This window comes from Fukomys damarensis, unplaced genomic scaffold (genome assembly GCF_012274545.1).
Source record: "Fukomys damarensis isolate Sample0158 unplaced genomic scaffold, DMR_v1.0_HiC HiC_scaffold_23, whole genome shotgun sequence".
Taxonomy (NCBI): domain Eukaryota; kingdom Metazoa; phylum Chordata; class Mammalia; order Rodentia; family Bathyergidae; genus Fukomys; species Fukomys damarensis.
The window spans coordinates 63,345,170-63,352,478 of NW_022900935.1; positions in this window are offsets into that span (position 1 = coordinate 63,345,170).

The window sequence follows — 7,309 nt, forward strand, 5'->3', positions numbered from 1 at the left end:
CCCACAGTGGGCCTGGTTCTGGGCTCCCAAAGGGGAGGGGAAGGGGGGGGGGGGGGGGGCGCTCCCTGCCTTCTGCCGCCCTGCCTGCAGCTCCTGTCCAGCCCCAGCCCCCCACCCCAGGGAGGCAGCCTCCCGGGGGATTTGCAGGTACAGCTCTGTGAAGCTGTGGGGCCCGGAGACAGAGCTGGAGCAGGAGCTGCTGGGAGACTGATCCACAGGACAGAGGGGCCCCTGGCGACCCTGCCTCCGATGGCCGATGGCCGGGCTCAGGGCACTGAGCACCAAGCACCCAGGGACGACTGTGTCCCCAGTGGGGAGGCCTTGTGGAGGGAACCCCCGCTGGCTGCCAGTGCCTGCCCACCCATGGCCCCCTGAGTGGAGGGATGGAGGCAGTGAGCCCAGAGGGGCAGGAAGGGATGTGCTGCATTTTGCTGCAGCATCTGCTGGTAGGTTTAAATGCTCCATCCTCTCTGTCTCTCTCATCAGCACATGAATTCCTCCCTCCCTCCCTCCCTCCTCTCCTTCCTCTAACTCCCGCACATCCTCCCCCCTCCCTACACTAGTATTTGGGTCTGTGAAGTCACCGCCTCCTTCCCAGACTGCCATTACCGCTGACAACAATGAAAAGCACCCGTTTAGTGCTCACAGGGCCCCAGCAGCACCGCAGAGAAAGAAGCCCTTTGATGCAAATAATTAATTTGGTCCCATATTGCATAACATCCTAAAAAGCTTTCGGGGCGAGCGCCTGCCGGTGGACACTGCGATCTCATCAATATTGCATCGCAGCGGGCACTACTCTTATGTGGTTTCATTAAAATTTAATTTGTGGTTTAAATCTGCAGTGTTTCCTTTAACAGGATGGGGGCACAGGAAAAGGAGGGACGGTGGGGGGGGGATCCTGAGCCCCAGGGGAGGGAGGGAGGGGGCCACTCTTCATTGGCCACTGGCCGCACTGTGTGCGGAAGGGGGGAGAGAAGGGGGGGGGGGGGGGGGGGGGGTCCCGGCCCCCGGGGGGGGGGGGGGGGGGGGCCACTCTTCATTGGCCACTGGCCGCACTGTGTGCGGAGCCACTGCTGCAGCTGGGAGGAGCTGGGCCATTCATAGAAAACGTTTCTTCCTTCCTCCTCTGAAGCTCAGGCTCATTCTGCCTTTCCAGGAGAGAGCTGCTCCTGGGAGCCCAGGCGGGGGAGGAAGCCCATCTGGCAGGGGTGGGGGTCTTTCTCTGGATATCCTGACTCCTGTGCTTGCCAGGAGCGAAGTCCAGAGCTGCAACCCTGCCTCGGCCCTCCTGGCTGTGTGGCTTGGAGCAATTGCTTGCCCTCTCTGAGCACAGGGCACCCCACAACCCCATACAGTGGAGGCAGTGTTTCCCAGGACAGTGTGACCATGCTCCTGTCGGGTCAGCCTGGTGTAGCGGAGGGGCAGGAGTGGGGCACCAGACCAGGAGACCCTTGCAGGGGAAACGTTGGCGGCCGGCTGTGTCTTTCTTCATCTGTCCTGGTCACCGAGGCAGCTTCAGACCCCAAACCGGGCCTTCTTTTCCAGCTGGAGGGGGATTCTCTTTCCAGCCCGGGGCCTGCAGGAGAGCTCAGGGTCTGGTGGGAGGAGGCGACCCGCAGGCACAGAGCAGGGACACTTGAGGTCTTCGTGGTGCTGCGCCCCAGGGACCATCGGGTTTCCCCCCATAGTCCCGGCCAGGCTGGGATCACTTCCTGGCGGAAGGCAGGGACTTGTGCATCCCCCGCTATCATCTGACATTGTTCCAGAGTGATTAAGTTAAGCCTCCTGGGGCCAGCGGGGAGAGAAGGGAGAGGACAAATTGCTTTGGAGAATTGATCTGCTGCCAAAGCATTTACAGCTCGCCCTGAGCTGGGCCCCCAGTGTGAGGCCTCTGCGCTGCGTGGGCGCCTCACGCCCGGGCTCTGTCTCACCTGGCACCGGCACACGCATCACTCCTCGCACGTCACACTGGCCCAGGCGCTGCTCGCCTCCTGACGTGTGTCCAGCGCCCAGCACCAGAGCCTCCAGCCTGCTCAACTCCAGCTAAGGGGCGGCAGGAGAGGATGGGGCACTTGGAGACCCCAAGAGCTGGGGTGGAGCCAGTCCTGGATTCAGGCTGCCAGGGTCCCTGCCTGAAGAAACGGGCCTGGGGGGAACTGTCCTTGTCCATGGGGTTCCGTTAAAATAAAGGAGTCAAGGGTCAGGGTGTGGACAGTGGAACAGAAATTGGGGAAAGAGGATGTGTGGGCCAGGAGATCCTTCCCGAGGGACTGTGTGGCTGGGCATCGCCACCCTGGGTATAAAAAACAGTTCTTTCTGGGTCCCCGCAATTGGTAAGGGAGATGGCGTGGACTTGCTGAGGCCCAGGAGACAAGTACAGCTCAGGCCGTGGGGCTGCCAGCGTGGGGCCTGCTTCTGGTTGCACACCAACCTTGAGCCCCCTCTGGACATGACTGGGCCGTGCAAGGAGGGTCAGGGAACGCGGGAGTGACCGTGAGCCTTGGCAGCTCTCCTGGGCTCAGCCGGCTCCGCGGCTCAGGGCCTGGGTGTCCTTGGCCAGGTGACTTCAGTCTGTGCTGTGGTGAGGGTAAAGGAGACAAGCCATAAAGCTGACCGTACTCACTGGCCGCGGGCTGGCAGTGCCGTTTGGGAAGTGCCCATTGGGGTCTTGCTTCCCTCCCTCTCCCTCAGGGGCTCAGAAGCTGGCAGCGGGGGAGGGGAGCTGGGCAAGGGTCCCAGGGAAGGGGGCCTGGCCGTGCTCAGCCCTAGGAAGGAAGTGGGTCTCCGAGCCTCCGCAGGCTGGACCCTAGTGCAGCAGCCCCCCTTCTAATTTAAATTAGAACTTCACACAGCATAAAATCTGCTGTCCCAGTCACGTGTAAGTGCACAGCCAGCGGCAGTGAGCTGGTTCACAGCCCTGTGCAGACTCCTCCCACCTCCAGAGGCCTCTTTGCGTGGGATCCACAGGCTCCGCATGCTGCCTCCTTCCGCTCTCGTGAACACAGGGGACCCCGCTTCACTTCTTCAATGTCTCCGCCCTCTACACAAATGCGGACCCTGAGGCTACCCTGGGGTCCAGAGCTCTCCCCGTCCCAGCCTCCCCGAGGAGCAGCCTCTCCACCCAAGCGTGCTTGCAGAGAGCAGAACCCCAGCTGCCTCTGCCCCAGCCACCCTCCCTGCCCCTCGGCAGGCCTTCCCTAGGTTCTCAGGAAGGAGTTTCCCATGCCCACAGCTGCTGGGGCCCTGCCAGCGGTCCAATGGTGCCTCTCTCCCGGCCTCCTGTTTCATTCCGAGGTCACCCGTACCTTCCCAACAGCATCCTCTCCGGGGCAGCTCACCTCCTCGGCGGCTTCTGCTTTTTGCACCAACAGCCTGGCCTGTTAGCAACTGGGATGTGGACGCCGCTCCAGGCCACAGCAGGACTGGGTGGTGCGGCTGCTCATCCACTGGAGAGCACGAAAGGAGCTCTCCCACCTGTAAACCAGGTAGTCCGACGGTAAAGGGAGCAGAGCCCGACACACTGATTCCCAGCTGTGGGTCCTGGCTCACAGCCTCTCTGTCCGCTGGTGAGCACATCTGGAACACTGCGGTGAGGCACAGGACTGCTGGCAAGCTGGCTGGTGAGGAACGAGCAAAGGACCCGCTGCGGGGTTTCCGACAGACCCTCAGCTCACCCTAACCCTCCACCCACCCCTGCTGGTCACCCCCTGGAGGCAGTGCCACTGAGTGCCAGCTGTGGCGTCTCAGTCTCTGGCCTCCAGGATTCTTGTGGTCAGGATCCAGGCTTCTCTTGATTGTTTTTTAAATGTTTTGCTGCTAGGAAGCCTCAAGCCACTCAGCAGAGGGACATAAAGGCAGTAACTCAGCCATTAGGTGGCATCCTGGTGTTTCCTCCCTAGCACCCCATCTGCTTCAGGGCAGTCCTCGCCCTGGCCAAGACAGGCAGTACAAAGGCTCTCCTCTGCCCCCCCGTCAGCTCCTGTCCCCTGTGCCACCCTTGTGCCAGGGAGGAATGGGGTGGATGACCCCTGGTGTGGGGCGGCAACGGAGGAGGCAGGTGAGAGGAGGCACGGCTGGCCGCTTGCCTCCACGCTGTCCCACCCCCCTCAAGCTGGACAGGGTATGCAGAAGGGACGGCCGGGTTAGGAGGGTGGGCTTTGGAACCAGTGGCAAGTTGGGGGCCTGGGCAGCTGTGGGTGAGGGGGCGTGCCTGGGGTCTGGCCTGGCAGGTCTAAAGCTGAGAGGCCTCAGGGTGCCCAGGCCACTTCTCCAGCAGCTGCCCACCTGCCCTGGGCCTCTGACTCCCTTCCTTTAGCAATGTCTACAGAGACTCTCTCATTACTTTTATACTTAACAACAGTTTTTTAAAACCAGAAAATGCATGCCTGAGATATACAATCGAAACTGTACAGATGTTCACTGAGGCCTCACGCGTGCCTGCGGCTCCAAGGCAGGGTGACATTCTTTGGGTGTTTTCTGGAGGCCATGGGAGCCTCCAAGTCTCAGAACAGGGCTGGATGCTCACAGTGGGGATGAGCGGGTGCTGTGGAGAGGGAAGGGAGCAGAAGGCAGAGAGGGATTAGAAGATGGTGTGGGAGACAGGGAGGAACCAGGGAGGACAAGGGAGTCTGCACGAACTGCCTGTGGCTTTGTGTTCAGGACCCAGGGTGACATCCCTGGTATGGCTTTGTTTGAGCTGTATGTTCCCCAGGAGCAGAGCAGGGAGAAGCAGGACTGGGGAAGCAGCCCAGCATGTCCCTAGAGCGGGACAAGTGTCTCCTCCCACCCAGGCAGTGCTGAGATTTAAGGGGCTCTGTGCCCCCTCCTCCCTCCTGCCTTTCTGCAGAGCCTGGACCCCCGGAGGCTGTGGCTGGCTGCCTGAAGAACTGAGCCCCTAGTGCCAGGATGAGGCCAGAGTGAACAGAACCTGCCAGGCTGGAGCCACTGTGACCTGGCCACCTTCCCCGGGGCCTGAGGACGCTCACAGCAGCACGCCTAATTGGATTTTACATGGCGTCAGGCCCGGACTGCATGCCTAGGTCCCCACCATCCTTGACTTGGTCTTCACCCTGCAGGCGTCACGCCTCCTTCCCCCCAGCCTAATCTTCCACCGATTCCAACGGGCAAGGTCAAGCTGGCCAGGGGCTCAGGTGCACCCCAGCCTGGCATCCTCTGTGGGCAGCTCCCACTTGGCTACCCCAAGACAGTGAGACTCTGGATGGTACCCTGGATGCTAAGCCGTTCCCGGGAGAGTCAGAGCCTGTGCGAGTGCTAACTGGACAGGGCCTCCTCCCCGAGGCTGCGTCACTGTGTAAGCGAGGAGGGGTGCGGCGCTGGGGACTGGCCCCTCCTCAGCAGGTGGCTTCAACGGTACCAAAGGCAGAGGCTTGGGGGAAGGGCCCATGAACAAATGCACATCCTGGCTTGGGTCTGTCCGTCCATCTCCTGCCACCTCCTGGTCTGCAGGATGAGGGTCTGGACAAGCGGGCAGAGGTGTCATCCTGGGTGGGGCCCAGGATCCAGTCAGTCTGCCCGACCCCAGGGACCCTCCTCTGCCGCTCAGTGTGTACACAAGCTCCTTTGTGCTCCGGGTGACCAGATGCTCAGCGGCTTCACTCCCACAGATTCCGGGGGTGAGCAGAGGGTGTCCCAACCTTGTCCCTCAGCCACCCATCTTGCAGCTTAGTGGATAGCTGACTGTGCCCTTGTTTTCGTCCTGACAGGTTCCAGCTTGTTTTCCAAGACCTTGTCAGCAGGGCCCGCAGGGAAGCAGGTGCCTGAGTATACTAGGATGGTTTCCCCGGCTCCCCAGACGGAAAGGGGTCGTGTCGGGGTGCTTCCTGCATAGCCAAGGCACATCTGTCTGGTAGAGACAACCTTGGAAGGGTTGGCAGGAAGTGTGGCTGACTGTTTTCACAGCAAGGCTGAAGCTTTTTTTCCAAATCTCAAAGGCAGAGTGACCTGATCAGGGAGGTTGTGCTGAATGAAGCAGGACATCAGCTGTGGGCTCCTCCTGACCCTCCATGGCCCTGGCCTCTGATTTCAGAGTCACCTCTGCTCTTTTCCACGTCTCCTGCAAGCAGACGAGCATGAAGCCTGCCCTTCGAGGCTGCATGAATAATAGAACTGAAATCATCCCTAGTTAAAAATAGATATTCTTCTCAATAAATATTTTACATATGGTCTTTAGGATACACAGATCCCCTGACTGAACAGTTAAAGCAAGCCCTGTTATGGAACCCAGAGAACCCCGGAAAGGCTCAGCCCATGGCCACAGCGCTCGCCTCAGATCCCTCCCACTCGGCAGTGACGTGCGTGACTGCAGCACACTCACGGCAATAATGGGACTCGAGGCCAGGAGCAGCGTGGAAGTTCCCGGGCATATGAGTCACCTGTGCATTCTAGGGAGGAGAATCCGTTATCAAACGCCCTTGGTTAGTGAGGCTCAGAAAAAAGCCAAAGGCAAGTTCTGTTGCTGCTATGCAGTGAGATCACCACCATGAGCAGAAGCCAGGGTGTCTAGGGGCTGCGGTGGACAGGGAAAACAAAAAAGTTCTGGGCAGGGAGGTAGAGACAGCTGGCCCATTTCAGAAAACTTTGCAAACACAGAGCAATCTTGAAGGCCTGCACTAATTGGGACACGGCATGATCTAGATACAGCAAACGAATTTGAATAATCTGCAGAAACGCCTTGAAGTCTTGAGTGCTCCCTCCCCACCAGCTTCCCCTGGAAGATGGGCAGGCAGGAAATGCTGGGGGGCTGCCCAGCACAGAGACCACTTCAAAGTGACCCCATTCTCCCACCCCAAGGGACGCGCCTCGGTGTTCTCATCCGACAGGCTGAAAAGTGAACACTGGGGAGCAGAGTGGCTGAGCTGGGACAGCGGGCCCACATTTTGGTCCCTCTGCCCGGACTGGCAGCCCCATGTCTCGCACGGTCTGCCTAGTGGGCCTCTGTGGCTTCCTCGGGCTGAGCAGCACCCCTTTCTGGGAGGGCTGCCTTCCCTAAGGAGAGACCACTGTCTCCCTCTCTGACCAGCATTCCTTAAAGACATGCGGGCTTAGCGCCTAGCGCCTGATGGCACACGGGTACCAGGCTCGTCTCCTCTCCAGAGAATGAGCTCACGAGTCCCTGACTTAGAGTGTGGCCTGGCAGACGTTACATGGCGGATGGATGGGTGGTGGGTGGGGACGGGTGGGTGAGTAGATAGATACACGAATGGGTGGGTGGCCGAGTGAATGGATGGACGGACGGTGGTGGGGGGTGGGAGATGAGCGGATAGGTGGTGGGTGGATGGGAGGGAGGGCG